Raw genomic sequence first — 21,849 nt, 5'->3', positions numbered from 1 at the left:
ACCCTGAGTGTGAGACCCTGAGCAGATCCCAGCCTGTGGGATGACGGACTTGTGAGCACAGAACACCGAGCTGTCACTTGTGGAAAAGTTAGGCAGCAAAAGAAAACCCGTAAGCTTTCCTCTAAGCCTAGTCTCTGCCTGTTTACGTGAAAATAGCCTCTTAAAAGCACCGTCAACTGTCCCCGTGGGCATGAATGTACCGCCAACAAGGGAGAAAGAAAGAAAGTCTAAGAGCCCTCCAAGGGCACCTCCGCCCTCCCTACGAAGCCCCCAAATCTGGGAACAAGCAGAACATACAAATCTGTACCGCCAGCAGCTATTCTGAAGATCATCGTGTAGAAGCAAGACTTCTCAGAAATGTTAAAATGGGAATCAGCCCTCCCACAACACTTTACTAATGCGAACATCAGTCCAATGGCAACGTGAACGCTAGCATTTACTCAAGTTTCTAGGACACAGATGAGGAAACGGGTTCATCTTTCATTCATCAAAGTAGTAACTGAACTACTACCTCCCGTATCCTCTGCAAGTGCTTGCCGACTAACCCCCGGGGGGGGGGGGGGCTCGGAAAGACGTGCCATCTACGTATTAGTGCAAGAAAAAGTAAATGTTAGAGGACATTTGCCCACTGCTTTCCTTACGAGTAAACATCAGTCACTAAAAGAGAAACACCCTGTATCTCTTGGCCTTTAGAAGCAATCCGAAGTCTTTTAATTTACAGACATGTGCGTCACTTCTACTCCATGCCAGGCTCTCTGCCAGGCACTAAAACAGCATAGACGGTAATTCAGCTCCTGATTTCCAGTTGCCCACAGTCTATTCAGAGAGAGAAACGAATCTATTAAGAACTGAAACAAGCAGTTTCAATCAGTGCAACATCAGTGGTATGGAGGCTGCGTATGATGCAGTGTCGTCTGGGAATCATGTCACGTTTGGTATGATGGTGGTGGGCAACTAATTAAGAACCTGTGTCTCTCCACCCACCCACCCACCCATCCATCCATCCATCCATCCATCCATCCATCCATCCAAGACTATTATGAGCAAAACAGAAATATCTGACCTCAGAAAGAGCCATCCTGACATTTGCTGTGTGCCTAAGGACTATGACCAACTACCTCTTTTTTAATTTAAGAAAACCAGCTTTTCATGAAATACATCTATCCGCTGCAGCCTATTTAAATACGGAAGGCAGTCTCAGCGGCTCTCAACCTGCCACGGTCGAGTTTTGTACGTCTCTAGTACAACAGTTTGAGTACAATCAAGTTTTACCCACCCGTGGAAAGGCAGCACCATTTTGTTCACTAACCTCTAAAATGCCCTGAAGAGAAAGTCATAGTAAAACCACGCTGACTCTCCAAGAACAGAGTGTATGAGAGTTTGGGACCTGAATCAAACTAAACATTTCATTCCCGACCCTGCAATGTAAAATGATAATAAATGTATTCTTGGGGGCATAGAGCGATGAAAGGAGAAAACACTGAATGTTACAGCCTAAGAACACACACACACACACACTCTCACACACACACACACGGTACCTGTTACACCAGTCCTGCTGGGAGGAAATGAGAATCTTAATCCCCATCACTCGACCACGGTTCTTAAGTGAGAAATTTCCCTGTGATAATGCTTGTCTTATTCGGCATTTATTTTTAAAAGGATGAGCTGTGACTTTTCACACAAGCCGTTTTCAAATTCCACCGCTAAAAATTATTCCTAAAAGAACTTTCTTAAGCTCAGTCGTCAGCTGTTTAACATCTGCTGTGCGCCAGACAGAGTCAGGGAGGCAAAACACAGTGCCTGGAAATAAAAGGCAGAGAACAAACGGATGGAATGCAGTGCAATGGACAGCATGTGACCCCAGGCGTTAAGGACCTCATACAACAGCGGCAGAGATGTGGCTAACAAACACGTGAGACGTTAAAAAGCAGTAATACACAAAATAACAAGAGAAGCAAGAGCAGATAACCTGGAACGTGACACCCCTGGTGACGGGCTCTGTCCCAAGAGGTCACGTGGTCCCCCAGCTGTTTTCGCTGCGTGACATCACACAGGGGGGGCAACGGGGCCTTTTCAGTCTGTGAATACCAGATTTTAGTCACTTTAACGCAGTTACTAATGAGTAGCCATTTATTCCTAAGTAAAAACAAAAGTCTAAAGACGAGCAGCCTAGGCGGGTGAGTTTCAAAGGAGGCGCTCAGAGCCAGGCTGCGGAGATCGCGGCAGAGCACGGAGAAGCCTGGAGCCATGGTCACACACGCCGGTGCCCCCAGCCCCGCCTCGCACACCGCATCTCCCTGTCCTGTCTGCCCAAGGGGGATGAGGAAAGGGGAGGTGACAGTATGTGTAAAAGGGGGCCACGGGACAGCACCGCACCAAACACTTGAAAGGAGCGTCTCATGTAATTCTCACTAGAACCTTTCCAGGCAGGAAACGGGAGGACAACACAGAAATAGTAACAGACTGACGCCAGCATCACAGAGTCGTCGTGAGGATGAAGTGACAACAATATACCGTGATCGGGAGCATTTTGTCAGGCACACGGTATGTGCTTAACAACTGGCACACATCACCATTACCTGGCTAAGTGAAGAAAAGTGGCGGGGATTTTGAGGAAAAGAACAGGGTTTGCAAAAACCTTCAAGATCTCAAGTGGATCAGTACAGCTGAGAAGGGTTCCAAGGAGGAGAGCAGGAGAGGCTGGGGAGGTAACTCTGACCTTGACTGTGGCTGCAGGTGGGCGCCCAGCCTACCACACCCATACCTGTTGCCCCCAGTCTACGGGGGTTAGCACCAATGAAGGTGATGAGGAGATACTACTTCATCGAGATCTCCTACAGGCAACACGCAGGGAAGATGGAAAATGGAACACCTGCGGGACAGAGTGACCAATCGGAGGCGGTTTCAACAACTCTATGTAATAAGAGAAGATGGCGGTTAGCTTGGAACTGGAAAGACAGAAAGAAAAGGGCAAACGTGAAAGCGTCAAAGATCAAAAATGTTTAATAAGTGGATGCCCAGGACTCAGGTGATTCCCCTAGGTTTCCCAAAGATGGCTCCTTGGGAAGCTCAGTGGCACTAGGAGGGGACGCTGCCTTAGCAGGGAGATCAGGGAGCCATTCCTGATGCGGTGGATTGGAGTCGGGAGTGGGACATTGATTAGGAGGGTCTAGCAAGAGGCACAGAGGTTGGGACAGTCAATGGGGAAACACAGCTGGAACCAGGCATGGCTGTGATGCTCCGGGGCGTGGGCTGACCCAGCGGCCGAGCCTGAGCCCTGGTGGACGTGCACATGTAGGTCAAAGGAAGTGGATGGACAGAGAGGGCCGGGAGGAGACTCTGACACGGGAGGGCAGCAGAAGACCGAGCAGCAAGTCACAAGGTCCTGAGGTCAGGGCAAAAGGAATGAGTGGAATGTGTCTCTGGTTCATAGATTAGGATCGAGAGCCCAGAGAGAGCACATAACGGAGGCAGAGCCAAGGGCGGGAGGAGAGGACAGTAAGGAGAAGGATGGCCACAGGCAGACGGCGCATCCAGACGTGCTGTGAGATGGTGAGGCAGGGAGGGCGTGGAGGGAAGGTGCTGGGGGTGCGGGCATCAGGCCTCGCAGGGCGAGAAGAGCAAAATTAACACTGACTCTTACGTCAGTCAGTCAGTGTTAACATCCCCTTGAAAAGGAAAAATACTCAACACCACCATAATAGTCCCCGCCAAACCTGCACTAAAGGAACAGCCAGTGCTTCTGCTTTTATCCTCAAACTATGAACAGATCATTTTTTCCTGAAAAGAACTTGCAGGTGCTTCTGAAAGGGACTAAGTTAGAGAAAAGCCACTGCAAAATACTGTCTGGTAAACAGTCTGCCGCTGACTGACGCTGTGGTGATGAGCTGCGCTTAAGCTGCAGGGCTCCAGGCTGGGGTTCAGGACTGGCAGGCGGGTATTCAGAATCAATGCTGCACTTCAGCAGGCGGGTGTCACCCATTACACTTTCATGCTAATAACTGTTTGTTGAAAGAGAGGTAAAAGAAAGAAGATAAAGTTTAAATTAAGTCTCACTTTGACATTAAAAAAAAAGTTTGTTTTTTTTTTTTTTTAAATTCTCAAATTGGTCACCAAGCACACTGACCTCCGACAGGAAGAATCTATTTTTAAAAACATGAAAATCTCAGTGTTCATTATGCACATGAAACGCCCTCTCAGGTTTAACAAGAGAGCGGTCATGTACCAAAACAAGTATCAACTGCACGGAGGCAGAAGCCCCCAGTGACTGCTGGAGAGGAAGTGACCTCTTCACATACTCACGAAGCGTCATTACCTGATGAATGTGCGCTGGGTAAGGAGAGAGACAGAGGAAGAGGAGCAGTTAACGACAAGCTCGGGCAGAGCGCACTCCACTCGGGCAGAGCCGTAAACAGGTCGCTTCATTCACACAGCGACTCTCCCGGGAGCACCCCCGGGGGTCAAGCACGGCTCCGGAGCCTGGGGACAGGCCAGTCAGTCAACAAACACACTTCCTTTCCTCACGGAGCTCATCACCTCGTAGCTCTTCTTGTCGGCTTTCTAACCGAAGAGGGACACAGCAGAGAGGGAGAGTGCGATCACGCCGTCAGAGATGGACACGGTGCAGCCCGACTGCCGTCACACACCCGGTGCTGCTCTGAGCGGTTAGAGGACGCCGTTCCGGTGGCCCTGAACCACACACGTGCCGGACCCAGTGCGAGGTCTCCGCCCGCGATAAACGTGGCAACAGCCAGCCCCACTGCACAGCCCTACCCTCACCGACTCATTGTCAGATTCATTTCGCTTTATTAATTTTTTAAAAAATTTTATTGAAGAACAGTTGATTTACAATGCTGTGTTAGTTTCAGGTATGCATAATGTGATTCAGTTACACATATGGAAAAGTATATATATGTGTACTTTTCCATATCTGCTTTCTCAAAAAGTACACATATGTACTTTCAAAAAGGACATATATATACTTTTTCAAACATATATATATTTCAACTATATATAATTTTTCAGACTCTTTTCCATAATAGGTTGTTACAAGATACTGAATACAGTGCCCTGTGCTCTACAGTAGGTCCTACACTTTACTAATTTTTAAAATAACTCTTTAACAGGTTATTAAGCTTCGACTTTTAACAAATTAAAGCTGTTTTTTATTTTAGCCAGTTAACTCATTATTTCCCAACACTAAACAGTATAAATGCCATACAATCTATTCGATACTGAGTGTATTTAGCGGACAAAGCTGTTTGTGGGCTTTGCTTCCATTCATCCACGCAGTTATTTTGTCCTTGTTTTATGTGACGTTCCAAGAGCCGCCAGATTTTAAGCACAGCTGGCACTCTGCTAAAGGGCGTCCGTGAATCCCCAGATTCCAGCGCGGGAGTGAGTTTTGTTGGCCTGAAGCTAAACGCGGGCCAAGATACTTCAGACTGGCTTTTGTTTTGTGATGCTACTGCACGAGGTCTACAATTCGCACAATTACCAAGCTGATTATTTCGTGAGTGTAATATCCACAGCCCGGCCAATTTCGCCTACATAAGAAATCAGCCCGGGGACTTATTCTGATCCTTCTGCTGTGGTTCCAGCGTCGTTATGTACCTGGTAGCTGCTGCTTTCATGCAGGCGCTTCAGCATATAGAAGTTCGCCACATAAAATATTCATTTTTTTCATTCGTACAGTTTTAACTGAAAGGGAGCTCTGATGCGCTAAGCTGAGCTATAAAGCATGAACTGCCAACACAGGTACAGTGCATTCTTCTTCTCTATGTTCCTGAAAGTTTCGTAAACAAGGCTATCGATCAGTTCACAAAGGGCTGTGCATACAGTGGTCCAGGCTGCGTACTACACATCCTGGGAGACATCACAACCATGATGGTTGACGTGGGTGGCGCCCTAGGAGCCCACACGGTTTGCTTGGACAAGTGCACGTGGTGCTACAAGCGCCCGGATGTCTCAGTATGTGCCCCAGTGGCTGCAGAGAGTAATTCCCAAGGAGCACGAATCCCCCTAAACATATGTCAGTATCAGGTGAAAAGTCATCGCATTCAGTGGTTCAAATACCTCCCACGAAAGGGTAAACGTATATTCATACAATCAAACCAACAAAAGGAATCAGGGAGTGGTACGTTAATTTTTCAGACAGAAAGCACACAGTTATCATGTAAGAGAGTGGAAACCCAAAGCCAATCTGACCGGCTCAAATCCTAACTCACTGCTTCTTAGTGGTGTAACCCTAGACGAGCTATTTCACCTCCCTGTGCCTCGGTTTCTTCGTCTATAAAATGGGACAAGAGCCGAACCTAACCAGAGCTGTTGTCAGGATTAAACGAGGCAACACCTGTAAAGCAGCCAGAACAGGGCTTGGCAATAGTAACCACTATGTAAGTATTCAGGTTGGCTGTTAGCGTTATTGGGTGAGAGTATGAAAGCAGAAAGAGATTAAATAACTTGTCGTGGGTGTAAGAACTAGTCGGTGATTTACTGCAGAAGGAAAATGAAAGCACTTGATTTATAAGAAAGAGTTTTCCTGAGACCACGTGTTTCACATTGCAACTTAGGTCTGAAAGGCAAGCACCCATGCACCTTGGGGCTTGATTATGACATGGGGTGTCCGTCACAGGCCACCCAGGCTGGCGGTGACCTGCTGCCTGCCCTCGTGGGGAGGGGCACGCCCAGTGGACTAACAAGTCCAGCGCACATAATCAGCCGTCGATGAGACTGCAAATCCTGGAAGACAGTGATTGTCAGAAAGCGCTCACGCCTTTCCCGGGTGAGGTGCCTGCTGCTTTCATTCCTGTTCTTTAAATATCAACCAATCCCCGCTGTGTTACGCTCGCACCTTGAAAAATCATCTCATTCACTTCAGTGCAAACAGTGTCCCTTCCTGGTTCCCTGAGGGAGCCAGGTCTACTTCCACAATGTGAAGTGGGACATCCAGAATCAGAGAAGGTCCCAGCATGTTAACGGCGGATGCTTTGTATCTATGTCAATTCTTACACAAAGGTCCAGGGAGATTTGGTAACCGGTTTTGATGCAGATTATGGCTTTCAGATCATGGAAAACAACATACACAGGAAAGAAGTTCTTCCCTGGCCCCTCCATTGAGGGCACGAGAAAAGTGCAGTCCTGCCCACAGAACTCTGCACACAGACAGCTCACACGCATCCAGCTGTGCCACGGTCGTCCAGAGCATCTACCCCCCTAGACTGTTCTCCAGGAGCTGTGCTGACGTCACTCAACTAGCTCCCCTCTCTTAAGAAATGAGATGGGGAGATCCCACTGGGCAAAATTTAAACTTGCATAGCGAAAAATCCAGGTAAACCAGAAATCTGAATAAGTCAGGAATAAGTATGTTGTATAAAACAGTCTGTGTAAGAGGCAGCCCCAAACCAAGTGGGTCACACAGTGTCACCTCTGAGTGACATTATCACTTCACCCACAATTCTCATTCCCATTGCATTTAGTTAGAAGATCAGGAAAAAACAGCCAAACCCTGTTTCTCAACAGCTTAATCAAAATGCACAGGTTCTATTTTTAAATCAACTAACATCTGTGATTTTGAAAACGTCTTCATCACAAATGTAATTAGTGGAATATCCTGGATCAAGCAGAGAGTGTGGTTATCTAAAAAGAAGGAATAACATTATTTTCAGTCCAATAGCATTGCTTGTCCTAACTTCCTGCCTGATTGGAAGAGTCAAATCAAAAATCATGTCTTACAGAAGCAGAGGAATCAGAATCAATCTCTCCTCATGGTAAACATGAGGAAAGTAAGGGTTGGAGAGTGTATATGGCGTATCTGAGCCCAAATGCTACCCAGGTCTGAAGCTAGACCCCAGCTTTTTTCATACAAGAAAGACCCAGGTACCAGGAAGGACCGTCAGCTCCTAGGGCCGCGTCCTGACTCACAGCCGAAGTTAGCTGTCCATCAACCACGTGGTGGGCAGGAGACTACACGACTGCCGAGTCTCAGAGCCGAAACTGGGGGTGGTGATGTAGGCACCAGTTTAGCGGACATCCTCGCTTACCAGATGTTCACAGCAGGAAGTGCTGACGACCTGGAGTTCTTCTGCCGCCAATCCGTGCAGCACAAAACCTAGATGCCACACGTTTGTGACAGCTGGTGACCACATTGGTGAGTGAATTTCACCACCAGGGTGAGGCCCTTGCCTTCCCTACTGGCCACAAGACTCCCCAGCTCACGGCACACCTGCAGTGACTTCCTCTGATGGCGGCGTCTCCCAAACAGGCAGGAGCTACAGAATAATGACGAGTCACTATGTGGCGGGGAGACACCATATCACAGAATAACAACTGCTAACATGTTGGTTGAAATATCACCACCAATTAAATGATGAGGAACACCAAAACACATCATCATGATAGGATGTTTTAAGTTTTGGTAAAAGAGCAGAACAAGAGAAGAGTTGGAAACACCACCATGTTTTAGATGAAAAGGGTGGTCCTATCTGGTGCTAAAATGAACATTTCCACTTAATGTTTATTCACGTGGTTAAGTTACTGTGCTGTGCCCTACTAATTAAGATTTTCCCAATTCTAAACCCCTCTTAAAAAAAAAAAAAAAGCAGTGTGTACATTTGTCCCTAAAATTTATTTTACCAATAAACTGTATGCTAACAAGGTTGCTGAAATAAGGATGGTAGAGAAAGGAAAAATCATAAAGGGACACTTAAAGCCTCATTAAAATTGAGCTTAAAAAATCCTGGTCCTAATCTAAGGGGAGCCCTAGAGCATCCGCTCCTGGTCCTGTAAGTGTGGGCACAGCAATTTCTCTTTGTGAGCACTCTTTGGGATACTGGGAAAATGGAATGTCAGAGAAAAGCAAACTGCTTTTGATGGCTAGACAGTCAATAATTTGTCACAGAACACAGATGAATTAGTTTTGGGGACAATAATCTATGTCCCAATCAAAAGTAAACAAATGTAAATGATTTGCAGGAAAAAAAAAAAAAAATAAGGGAATGACCCAAGGAGCAGCAGGTCAAAGAAGAAGAACCTTCAGGGGAGACTGACCTTTCTTGGGGCCACTCAGACCAAGGTTAGAGGCAGGGCAGGACATTCCCAGTGCACCTCCCACTGCTCCTTACAGTCCTCTAAACAGAGATAACTTACTTACTCTTTTAAAAATTGTGCAAACAAAAGTTCCAGGAAGTAAAATGCAAAACCATGTGAACTCAGTGGGACCCCACACTGGTAAGACCTTCCCCAGGGATGGCAAGACGTTCTAAAGGGAACAAGGAGCTGGTGACGAGGGCTTTTGTGCTCATGGGGACACTGCCCAGGGTTCCTCAGGGCACCCTCAGTTCCCTGCCAACCAGCAAAGAATCAAGCAGGTGTTGAAGACATTGCATTCACTCCGAGGGAGGTGGGTTCACTCTTCGAGTCAAGTGCAGACTGACCAAGCCCTCTGCATTTTTAACATGTCCCACATGTGGGAGTCTCTCATGGGGAACTGTCCTCCCAACATTCCCAGGGCTCATCTCTCCTCCCTAAAGAGGGGCCAGCGAGGAGGGGTCCTGAGATCCTTGGCTGTTAACACAGCCAGGTTCACTCTGTCACCGAAGTGAATGTGGGTCCACTTGCCCGATGAGCAGCAAGGCCAATCTGCTGACACCAGGTTGTGGTAAAGAAAAGCACAGCATTTATGGCAGGGCACCAAGCAAGGAGAATGGGCAGCTCATGCTTAAAAGATCCGAACTTCCCGATGGCTTTCAGGGGAGGGTTTTAAAGACAGAGTGAAGGAGAGGGTTGCAGGGTGTGTGATCAGCTCATGCACAATTTTCGGATTGGCTGGTGGTGAGGTAACAGGGTGATGTTTGGGGAATCTCAATCATCAACCTTTTGGTTCCAATCAGTCTGGGGTCTGCCTGTTGGTGGTCAGCATGCAGTTAACTTTGTCCACCTGCTCGGGGTTTCAGTATCTGCAAAACAACTCAAGGCTCTGGTTCAGGGTATTATCTATACACCCTGAAGAGGAACTAAAGGTCCTTGACTTTGTTTTACACTTGAATTGTTATTATTTTGTCTTGCTTGGCTGCCTTTCTTTGTTTCTGCATTTTTAAAAAAAAAATTTCTGACAAAACTTGTTCTCTGGAACTGGGGGAAGGCCTAGGAGGTTAAAGCTTTTTCACAAACTAGAGTCAGGGAACAAGGGGGACAGGGGTGGGGAGGCCTATCCCCGGGAAGGCCCCCAAGGATCCTTCTCAGTTTCACCTGGAACCTAATCCCAGGCACCTCGGGCAACACCCTGCAGGGCTACCCCAGAAGGACTTGGGGACATGCCAGTTCATAAACCCTAACGCAGGGCTGCTATGCTTTGCTCAGCTTCCTCGGGGATTTCTGGTGGCCCCACCAGATGCTAAATTTACAGAAATAGGGGGTCAGGTAACAACTCTGGTAGATTATCTCTGAGCTTCTCAAGAGTACCAGCCCTGCCTTCTCACATGGTACTGTGGATGCCCGTGTGTTAGGTGAACTATTAAAGGAGCAAGTGCAACCACATGGCCACTGAGGACACTCATGGAAGCCAGCTCTGCTCCCAGAGGCCCCAGTTTAAACAAAGCTGTCCCTTCCTGGGGTGCATACTGAAGGCTGATCACCTTTAATATGACTTAATGCACTAGTTATTTTTTGTAAATATTTTAATTACATGAAGAATACCTCCATTAACAACAATAGAAAAAGATATCTTTGCTGCATTTATATTAAATGAAGGCAACTGCAAAGTGGTCTCAGTTTTCTCCTCCGTACAATAAGGAGTTAAAGTGAAACCTGCAACACCTCCATCTCAAACACTCCTCGATTTCATACAGAAAATACGCCCCAGTTCTGAGTAAACAGAACAGACACTGATAATGTCCTAGGGCTGATGTGAGGAGTGACAGCAGCCTGGCCACCGGATCCAGAGTGAGCAATGCCTGAGCTTTAAAATGTAAGTGGAAAAAGTCTACAACACATTTTTATGTCATCAGCTGTCACTCACGGTGAGAAGAATGACATGCTTTTTCAGTAGGTACAATCAACCTCCTAAAAGTACCTTTTGAAGATTAAGAAACAAATATTGGGGGATTTACTAGGTCAGAACAATCTGGAATTCACTGGGTCCCCTACAGCCTGCATTTCAAGTCCAGACAGTCCCTGCATGTGTCAGGTTTTGGTGACGCCTACTTGCTCAGGTAACAGAGACCAAAGAAAGCAGAGCATCCTCTGAGACGACATGCAAACGGCAGCTGGACAGAGAAAAGGAGAAGCAAGATGACGAGGCCTGGTGGCCCCGAGCAGCAGTGAGAAAGAGAGAAAAGAAGCATCTGCTTCCCAATTCTAACTAACATAGGAAACAAGTCAGAAGACGCAGCCAAGAACGGTACTCTTGGAAAAGAGATGCTACTAAAAAATGTGAAAGATAGCTCTCCTCCTTAAAACAGAACTTCATCTTTATGACCAGAGTGTGCAGCATAAATTGGAAACATTTTAAATCAATAAAATAATCAAATTTCCCCTTAGAGAAAGAAAAGCCAAATCGCACACTTGTGTACAAAAACCTGAAAAAGAGCTAAGTATTGTGTTGTTTGTTTTTAAATCATCACATGTAACAATTAGAATCATTTACTGTTGATAACAGGTTTTGTAGAAGACTAATCAGAGGCCAGGATTAGAGACTAAGTTGGAAAAACAAAATTAACAAACTTGTACTTTAATGCCATGAATACATGAAAAGTCTATCAATAACGTAATGGTCTCAAAAAACCCTCAAAAGCCAAAACCTTCCCCTAGATGTTTTTCTCCTTTAACTAAACGATAAAACAGAGTAAAAATACATACATAAAAGTATGACTGGATATTAATCAGGGAAATTCAGTCTAAGAAAAAAAAATCTAAGTTTATACTACAGAAATTCAAAAAGACAGGACTTGGAGAAGAAAAATTAAAATTCTCAGGCTTTGAAGGGTTTGAAGAACTGCATATATCACTACATATTGAAATACTCCTGCTTACATGGTTTGCTCTTTGATGGTTCTCAGGTCAGATCGATACCAAAAGCAAATAAGGAGGCAAACTCAGTGAAAGTTTAAATCAAAGGTCACCTCCGGGTGTGCATCTGTGGGGGGTGGGGCGGGGGGGACCCACTCATTTATCCCATTCTGAGCAGCAACTCAACTACTCTGTGGTTTTTAGAAACTTTCACTTGGCACTGCAACAAATTTTGAGAAGTATCTGTTTACTTGTTTAATCTCAGGACAAACCATAACCTATGTGCAACCGTGTAACAAAGTCAAATTTTTAAAGTCGTGCAAATTTCCAAAAACAAACGAACAAACAGACAAACAAAACACCTAATGAAAGAGGCTAACGTGTGCGGTCCGGAAGAACACGCGGCAAGATCAGGAGACACACTGCTCGAGTTCCACTGTGAGAAATGAGCGCTGCAGATAAGAGAGTAAGTCTTGATTTCAAAGAGAACATAAAACTTCTGGCTGAGCCTCAGTGTCTCCCGCTGAACACAACCATTATTCTGTTCTCTGCTACAAAGTCGGGATGCTAATAGAGCAGAATGTTTTCTTCCCAAATCAGCTGAGAAAAGATACAGCAAAGAGCACCGTGGATCCAGCAGAGGGGCTGACTGCTCCCTCCTGGGGCCGGTGATGTAGTGGGGGGTCTGTGGGAGCACAACTCTGCAGCAGGAAGGGAGGGGTGGCGTCATGGCTCAAGCCTCGTTACTGCTGGTAGTGGGAATTCTCATCAGGACCTTGGAGGAAGTCCAGGTCATAGCACAGGGCCGCTGAGAGAGCCAGGACAGACGGGGCCACAAGTAAGATCCATCTTGTAAGCAGGTGGGTTGAAGGAGGAAGAGGGTTAGATAGAGAAGGGGGAGAATGAGGAGGGAGGGCAGAAAGAAAGCAGAGACAGACTCCAGCCCAGCAGCATCCTAAATGCAGGACAGAACAAGACCGAGTTTTACCACATTCAAAACCACACAAAATACCTCCCACACGGAAACGTCTTTATTTGCTGTATTACAGTAACACTAAGGGCAAGTTTGAAAAGTCATCATATTCTCAGCGTCCTAACAAAGGGGCTCTCAGTGCTCCGATTCCCAAGCTGCATTTTCCGTTCAGCTGCCAGCTTCACTGAGCAGCAAGATGCCAAACACGGGAGCAAAGATAACCAGGCAGGGCTCAAAAACATTCACTTCCAGGGGTGACTCACCATCACCTGAATTATGTCCTCTCCTCTTTTCAAGTAATGCCATTTGTTTCAAGTGTAAGGAAACCAGATGTGTCAAAGAGTAAGAAATTCTCTAATACACCAATGGCTTGAATGCATTTTAGATTCGAAGTACAGGGACAAGAATGTCAACATTCCTCCTACAAGCCTCCTTTAATTTAGATATGGTAGAATCAAGCGTTGTCAGATTCCCGTTTGCTTCCCTTTTTATAGTTTTAGAACAACCACAGAGCATGGGTGATAATGTGTTCATATACTTCACATTTAAGAACGAGGGAAGATGGGGGAGGGGAGAGCTCAGTGGTAGAGCACATGCTTAGCATGCCTGAGGTCCTGGGTTCAATTCCCAGGACCGCCTCTAAAAAAATAAATAAACCTAATTACCCTCCCACACCAAAATAAAATGATTAAATAATACAGTAATAAATAAATGAAATACTTAAAAAAAAAAAAAAAGAATGATGGAAAAACAACACTATCCAATGAGAGAAACCAAAATAACCCGATGTTTGGATCACGATCAAAGCCTGGTCCATGCTAATGGATTCTAATGCTACTCAAGATCTATTCTTAAGTAAATTTTAAAAATTTCATAGAACACCTTCATTAACAACATTAGTATATGCAAAGAGAGGAAAAGAATTAAGGTGTGTGCACCCAGATTTAACTGGCATTATTTCTGGGTAGTGGCTTTGGTGTAGATGGTCACATTCTATGTTATGGATCAGGATCATTTAACTTTTTTTTGCAAGGTATGTATTATGTTGGTGGTTGGAAAAAATAAACCAGGTCTCACACCAAGCGAGCACATTTACAAATTCACCCGTTAGGAGACAGTACACACCTGCTCTGTCAACCCGAGTGACTGCGCATCTAACCGAGGAGGTTGGGCAGCCACCGAACCTGCAGAAAAAGCCACCGCAAGCAAACGCCAGGCAACTTCACAGAGATCGGGGGAAGCGCGGGCATTTCAGGGCCGAGGGGGAGGGCCTGGGGGCAGCGATGGGACAGGCAGGAGCCGGCAGAGTTGGGTGGGCCGCCCGTTTCAGAGGCTGTTTCCGCCAGACCCTCCTGTTCCCGCCAGTGGCCCCGAAGGACGGACTCCACACACCTTTGCTGGGTGGATACGTGGAAAGAGGGAGAGGAGGGAAGAAGGTAGGAGAAGGCAGAGAGAGAAGGAGGGACTGGGGGGGGCAGGAGAGGAGGGACAAGGAGGGAGGGAGGGAAGGAGGGTGAACAGGAGGGAGATGGTGGAAAAGGAGGCAGGGGCAGGGGAACACCCACATTCTGCTCAACAAATGAGGGGTTGTCATTACTTTATGATCACAGATGAACACATGAATTTAATAATTCACTTTTTAACATGTAATTACCTTTACTTCCCTCTCAGGCCGTGGAGAGCCTTGCTGACTTTCAATTCTAGACTTAACAGGACAGGCGCCGGGATGTCCAGTTGGAGATTTCTAAAATAAAAGTACAGATTAAACATTATCCTGGAGAATAAAAGTGAATAATGTTTAATGTATCATTTAAAAGAAACCAATTATCACTGTGTACCAGAGACAGTGGATTTCCTAATATACCTGGGGAAAAACTGGGTCCAAAGCTTCTTCCTAATACAATTGTGCTAGTAAAACTTTAAATTAATTCTAGAAGAAGATAAAAATCAACTATAGTGTTGGCTTTGTTTGTGAGTTTAATGGAAGATACCCAAACGAGCCTGTGAGTTGCCATTCTCTTGGAGACCCCAGCATGGCTTTTTCCAGGCTCCACACCCCTAGCACAACCCACAGTCTTTCTAATCCACAAAAACCTGGCAGGAACTAATGTAGCCTTTTCACAAGAAACCCCATCACATGGGAGGCAAAAGGATACAGTGTTTATATTTCAGAAACTTTGTTAATGTTTGCAGGGGACTAAAACATTGCAAGTCAGCATTTTCTCTTCCTCGTCCTCCGCACACAGCTCCCACACAACCTCACAAACACGAGCCTCCTTTCTCCTGGAGCAAGGACAGCCCTTGGAGGCGACATTACCCCAATTCTGGGGTCTACAATATTTCATTTTTAGGAAAGAAATAATTAACATGGACCGGGCATGTTCTTATGGCCAGAAACAATGTGACAGAAGGAAAGAAACTGGGGCTTTTGGAGGAAAGTTGTGTCCCCAAGTCTGGGTGTCACATAAATGTTCTTACTCTTCTAGGAGAGACTCAGATGACTCATGCAAGTGATCAGTATCTGGACATCTGGCAGCTCACAAGAAAAATACCATGGTGGAAAACGTCACCGTCTCCTCCCTTAGGGTCTGCTTTCGACCTGTGTGGTCAGTCCAGATAACCATATCTTCATTTACTTGAAAGGGGAGTGAGCAAAAAGGGAGGGAAGATGCTCTGACCATAACAGGTATCTTTCTGATTGAGATTCACTCTATGTTTTGCATGGCAATAGGAGTCAGCAATAGTAAAATTTTCAAGGAGGCACTTGGGACTTCAACAGAGGATGGCCAAGAACTACTTCATTAAGGCTGATTTCCAGCTCCCCCACCACCATTACCTCCTTTCTGGAGTGACTGGTAATGAACAACATGCCAGAATTTTATGAGCTAGGGTGCAAATCTTGACCTAGATTTCTAATAGCTTCAAAAAAAAAAAAGAAAAAGAAAAAGAAAGCCTGAAAATGTCTATTTAAATAACAGCTAAGACTGATAATTCCAACTCTCGCATTTAAAGCTTTCAAAATAATCTACCCTCCCTTGACTCATTACCCAACAATGTTCAACAAGAACATAAAATAAAAACTAGTACTAAATTAAAATGGAGATGGAAACTCCAATTTCCATGGCTCTTTTTGATTGCTTACTGCCAGCAATTTAAGACTTTATTTTATTTGCCTGCTGAAATACATGGGATTCCAGGAATGCAAATGAATACAATCATAGACTTTGAACAGGACATTAGAGGAATTTTCATCCAAAATACCTCTGGTCCAACATAAATTGATTGTAACCCATAATAACAAAATAAAAGTTTTGTATTTTACTATTTTGAAAACAGTACTTTTTGTTTTGTCCTCAAGTTGTATCAAAAATTCCTTTTCATCTTTAACACTATTTCTGCCTTTTCCTTCTCATACTTTGGAAGAGAGAAAGTAAGAAAGAGCTGAACTTTGACTCTAATGATTCAGAGGTAGAAAAGTCACACATATACAAGGAACTTCAGGACTGGATGTATTTTCAAAGTTGCCATGTAGACTCAAGGCCATCCCAATAAAAATCATTCACAGCACATATTCTTTCAATTGACTCACTTCATAGCTGAGGAAATGAAAGCCCAGAGTGGCCAAGTGACCTCTTCAAAGTCACACAGCTCAGCTGGTCCTAGACCTCAGTTTTGCTAGTAGGTGCCAACCCAGTGCTCTCTTAGGTCATAACTGATCTTTAATTTTCATAAATAACCCTTCAGCACTCATAATTTCATCCATCTTTCTACACATCCATTATTCTACACGGAATGAACACCACTTGGTGAGTCAACTCAACTGTGTATTAATAGGAAACACTGCTCAAAAAAGCCATCAAGAACATCTCTGCCTTTTGCTCCACTGAGCCAGCTAGATTCAACCTTTTTAAGGGCCTTGAGAAACGGGAAATGAAACTCGGGATGCTCCGAGGCTGTCTAACCTATATAAACCTACTCTAAAAATAGAATTTCCCTTTCTTGTTTGTAGTCAAATCATAATCATAGCTTTGCTACCTCTTCAAGTCGATTTGATAGAAAGCTATCCAGCAAGACATAGGGATTTGACAGCTTACATAAGCAGTCTTTAAAGTAAGGATTTCAAGGTAAATTATTCCTAGAGCCATGAGTTCAGACAGGACTCTTATTCTCTACAACTCTGGAGTCATTCAGGAGCACCGAACCTACCCAGATCAGAGACTTACCATCCACAGTCATGGGTTGACTTCCCAGTTATTGACATTGCACGGCCGCAGCTGCCAGAGAACCAGAAAGCATGAGAGGATGCCCTCACCTACTGCAGACTGGGACCATGAAGGGACCTTCACGGTGGCACCCGAGTCAAGGTTTGCACATGACAGATGTAGATGTGTGAGCATGTGTGCTTAGAGCCTTAGTTCGTACCTCCACATACGGTTTTCTGAGTTGACAGATTCAGTAAAGAGATTCCACGTGGGGAAGCAGGGCAAGATAAATCAAAACAGGCCAACAGATGACAGAAGATCCCCTCTACACACGCTCAGTAATTCCACCCCTAGGTAGGTTTAAAGACACAAATTCCACACAAAGACTTGTACAAGAATGGTCACGGTAGTCTTATTTATAATGGCCCCAAACTAGAAAGAACTCAAATGTCCATCAACTGGTCAATGGATGAAAAAATTGTGGTGTCTCACACAAGGGACTGCTACTTGGTAGTAAAAATACTACTTAATGACTGATGACACAACAACATAGATGAATCTCGAAAGTATTACACCATGGGATGGAAGTCAAACACAAATGGCTAAATATATAAGAGATTATAGAGAAAACAAACTACAGCAATAGAAAGCAGATCAAGTGTTACCAGGGGTCGGTGGTAGGGGCAGAGGCTGACTGCGGAGAGGCAGGACAGACCACGTTGGGGGATGGAAAGGTCCAGTGTCATGACTGTAGTGGTGGGGACATGACCGTGTGTATCTGTGAAAATTCGCTGAATTATACACTGAAATCAGCTAATTTAATTGTATATACAGTATCTGTCTCAACAAAACTGATTAAAAACAAACAAAACAAAATTCCGTGCCACCATTATTTAACCTGAAAATCACGAACCTCGGCAATAAGATCTGAAACTCATTCAGCAGATGGTGTCAACATCTTCCAATACTTAAGCAGGATGATAGCAACCTGACGGCTAAGTACCTGGACACCGTCAAAAAAGAAAAAACAAAACCTGCCGTCAATCATACTGCTTACAGGGAAACTAAATTATTCTACTGTCCTGCAGCTTCCTACAACCTACTGGTTGTGGTCTTTTAACAGGTCTTCAGACAGTGGTCTAATAACGTTTAGTCTAAGATAAACCTCAGCGTAAACGGGTAGCCTTCCTAACACGACTGAGGACCCATGGAGAGTAACACATAAAAGGGAAAAGAGTTACCAAGAAATATGCAGGAAAAAAACTAACAAGTATGGGAACTTAAACGTGGGCCAGGCTACAAATCAACTCCAAAGCCATCCTTTAAAACCCTTCGACACATTAACTGGGAAATACTTCTTAAACACGCACAAGGCTCTCTCCTAGTCCACTGCACGTGCTTAACTATGATGTAAACAGAGACACAAGACAGGCTTACCACAGTTATCACTAATTCGAGGTTAAAAATGGCTAAAATTTTACATAATAGAATCATGATTCCAAATGTGTGAAGATGGAATAATTTCCCAGTTCTAAAATCAAATATAGGGAAATAAATAAATAGTGTTCATTCCATAACTATTTCCTGAGGTGCCACCATGTGTTTGTTGGTCACAACACCAGACGGAAAAAGGGACGAGGACTAAGTAAGAAAGAGCCTTTGACCTTCCAAAGTTCATCATCCCCCAACGTGGGAGTAATGCATCCACCGCGGAAGTTATCAACTAATTAATGAGGAAGAGACCTAGGAGCTTGAGTTTCTCACTCGACTCTCAACTATCACAAAAATACTAGAGAAATTACAGGCTGAACTAACAGAAGCATTGAACTCAGTACAAATGCACGCAAGCACTACGCTGCTCCGAATCGGTCCACCGGTGTGGGGCACTGGGTGATGTTCTATTCTGCTCTGGACGGACTCATCACAGTCCTCCTTCTAAAGCCCAGCTTAGCGCCTGAATCTTCCCTGGAGTCCCCAGCCTCCCTCCCCCTCCCCACTGCTACGTCTCTCAGAAGACACATGAGCCTGGAATTACCCGGTACCTGCAAGGCAATCCAGGCCGCTAAGAGTGTTGAGTATCATCGGATCTTGACAAACTGAGGCACAGACAGTTAGGAAGAGGACCCAGAAAGATTTAAAATCAACTGAGGAAGTGCCTGGGAGTGGGCATGGAGGGCTGACCGTCTTATGGGGAAGAGACATCACTCTGAGTGGTGGATGTTACAGGGGCAAATACGGCTCGTGATGAAAGCATGCCAGCAACGAACAACCTCAGATCTGAACAGACGGCCTCCTGAGGTAGGGAGACCTGGCAGCAGCGAGTTTACTGAGCTGAAAATGCAGCCACACTCCCTTCCCAATGTTTCATCCTAACACGCCACCTGGACCAGTACCATCACCTTGCAACCTGTCTCCCGACACCCAGACTGCCAGTCTTCCGCGTGGCAGCAAAATCTATATTTTTGTATCGGATTATGACCATGCCCTCCTATTCCCCGACTCCTATACCTACTCTCAGTGGCTCTCCATCCCCTTTAGGGTCAAAGCCAGACCTGACTCAGGCTGGCAGCCCGGGTATCCTATCAATTCAAGGAGGGGCATCTCCTGCCCCTCCCCCTTCTGCACGGTCCCCAGCGATTCTGAACCCCTGCATGATGCTCTTGGGGGCCACCCTTCCTCCTGGCCTCACACTGCAGGTGCCACTCACGGCCTGAGGGACCCCACGTGTCCTGATGTGTGTCTGCGGGCTTCAGCCCACTGGGTGTTCGCACAGCTTGGACAATCCCTCCTTTGAGACACGATCCCTTGACCTCCCCAAGCTTTAACCAGTCCCTCCTCCTCATGCCCTGGCGCCTCACCGGTCTCCAGGAACACATTCAGCCCAGAGAGGAAGGTTAGTTACAGCTGTACCTCCCCAATAAACCACGCCCTCCACTTGGTTATCTTAATCCCAAGACTGAAACCCTAGGATGTCAGGATGTGACGCTCCGTAGATATTTTTAAACAAGTCAGGGATTCCAAGAGGGCCCAGGTCTGGTGTCCTGTCGGATCTTAGACCCAGCAGCATGCATCACAGTGGGTTATGTAGAGAGTGAGCTCAGGGCACATGCCATCTTCCTGAGGCTGCAGAAGACAGAGTTGACAGCTCTCCAAGGATTCCAGGCAGCCTTATGTCGGGACACAGAACTGGAACCAAAATGATTACCTACTGGACGCTCTTGGGTGTTTGTCTATCAGCTGGGTTTAATCCTGCCTTCACAAACTACGTGATCTTGAGTAAGTAAACCTCTGAAAGCCCAGATTTTCTGGTCTGAGAATGGAGAGAACTGTAGCCCTTACCTCAAAGGTCACTGTGAAGATTAACTGTCAACGTCTCACAAAGGAGGTGACAAAGGATTCAGGACATGGTGCTTACTCACTAAATGGGGGCTGGTCGCTCAGCCATCTCTTCCCACCAGATCTTCACCAGCAAATAATATGTACCTGGGTGTTTCGGTGAAAATGTGTCAAAATGACAGGCACAGGGGAGTCACCTGATTATGAGTCATTGATTTCTAAACATTCTAGGAAATTATCTTTTATTTCCAAAAAGGCAGATTTATACAACTGGACATCTCCTTGAGGTTCAAGCTAAAAAGACCTCGCTGACATACCCCTCGCATGCTGTGGATTCACCTTAAAAGAGGCCGTTTATGTGCTCCAAGAATTAATTTATTTGGACTGAGTTGAAACAGATCCCTCTATTTCTCTAGGCTTCACAAAAAAAGAAAAAGCACACTGGAAAGTCTCATTAAATTCACTCAGATGTAACCCGTCACTTTTGCTCATTGATTCTCTAGACACAGTAACACTTAGCAAACCCACGTAGATCCAAGATAGAAATTTCTCAAAATGTCATAACGGAAAAACCTGTAAGATGCTGACTACAACGTCAGTGTTGCAATTTTTTTTTTTTTTTTTTTTTTTAGGGATAAAGACACCTGGTTCCAAATAATACATTTTAAAAGAGTGTTGCACGTCTCAAATGTTCATTTTTAACACTCTTCAAAACGGCACTGACACACAGCTTATTCTAGAAATACACGTTTTTACACCTAGCACATTATTAACTGATCCAGTGATGAACGTTGTCATTTTCCAGGGTTTTAATGATCATGAGGCAGTAGCTGGAAATAATATCTCATTGAGAATAGATTAGTAAAATAACAAAGCAAACAGAGTGTATGGTGGTTCCCAGGCTACATCCCAGCCGCAGGGGGGTGGGACTGTTACTTAGATGCAGGAACATGAATATAAATAAGGCGGTTTTGACATATTCTGTGGGACTAACATGCTTCTCTGGGAAAAAAGAATAAAGAAGCCTCCTTCCTTAAAAATGTTTCAGACTTGTGCAGCACTAGAGATTTCCTAAATCCAAAATATATTAAGAGATGTTTTCTTTTTGGTCAGCACGGTTCTTCCAAAGTCATTGTACTTCTCACATCATTTACAAAAATAAACTCAAATTGGATTAAATGTAAGACCGGAAACCATAAAACTCCTAGAAGAAAACACAGGAAGAAAACTCTTTGCCATAAATTGTAGCAATATTTTTTGGCTCTATCTCCTCGGGCAAGGAAAACAAAAAGCAAAAGTAAACAAATGGGACCTAATTAAATTTAAAAG

General features: G+C 45.1%; 1 protein-coding gene across 3 annotated transcripts in view; it reads right to left on the bottom strand.

Annotated features, from left to right (window-relative positions):
* LOC105081475 (protein FAM110B) overlaps window positions 1-21,849 on the bottom strand; it is a 115,296-nt gene that overhangs the window by 72,893 nt on the left and 20,554 nt on the right. For all 3 annotated transcript variants that reach the window (XM_074355131.1, XM_074355130.1, XM_074355132.1), the window contains one exon: window positions 14,637-14,726. The gene's annotated coding sequence lies outside the window, so the exon portion shown is untranslated. The remainder of the gene's footprint in view (window positions 1-14,636; window positions 14,727-21,849) is intronic.

This window comes from Camelus bactrianus, chromosome 29, assembly GCF_048773025.1.
Source record: "Camelus bactrianus isolate YW-2024 breed Bactrian camel chromosome 29, ASM4877302v1, whole genome shotgun sequence".
Lineage (NCBI taxonomy): Eukaryota > Metazoa > Chordata > Mammalia > Artiodactyla > Camelidae > Camelus > Camelus bactrianus.
This window is presented reverse-complemented; position numbering and strand designations above follow the sequence as displayed.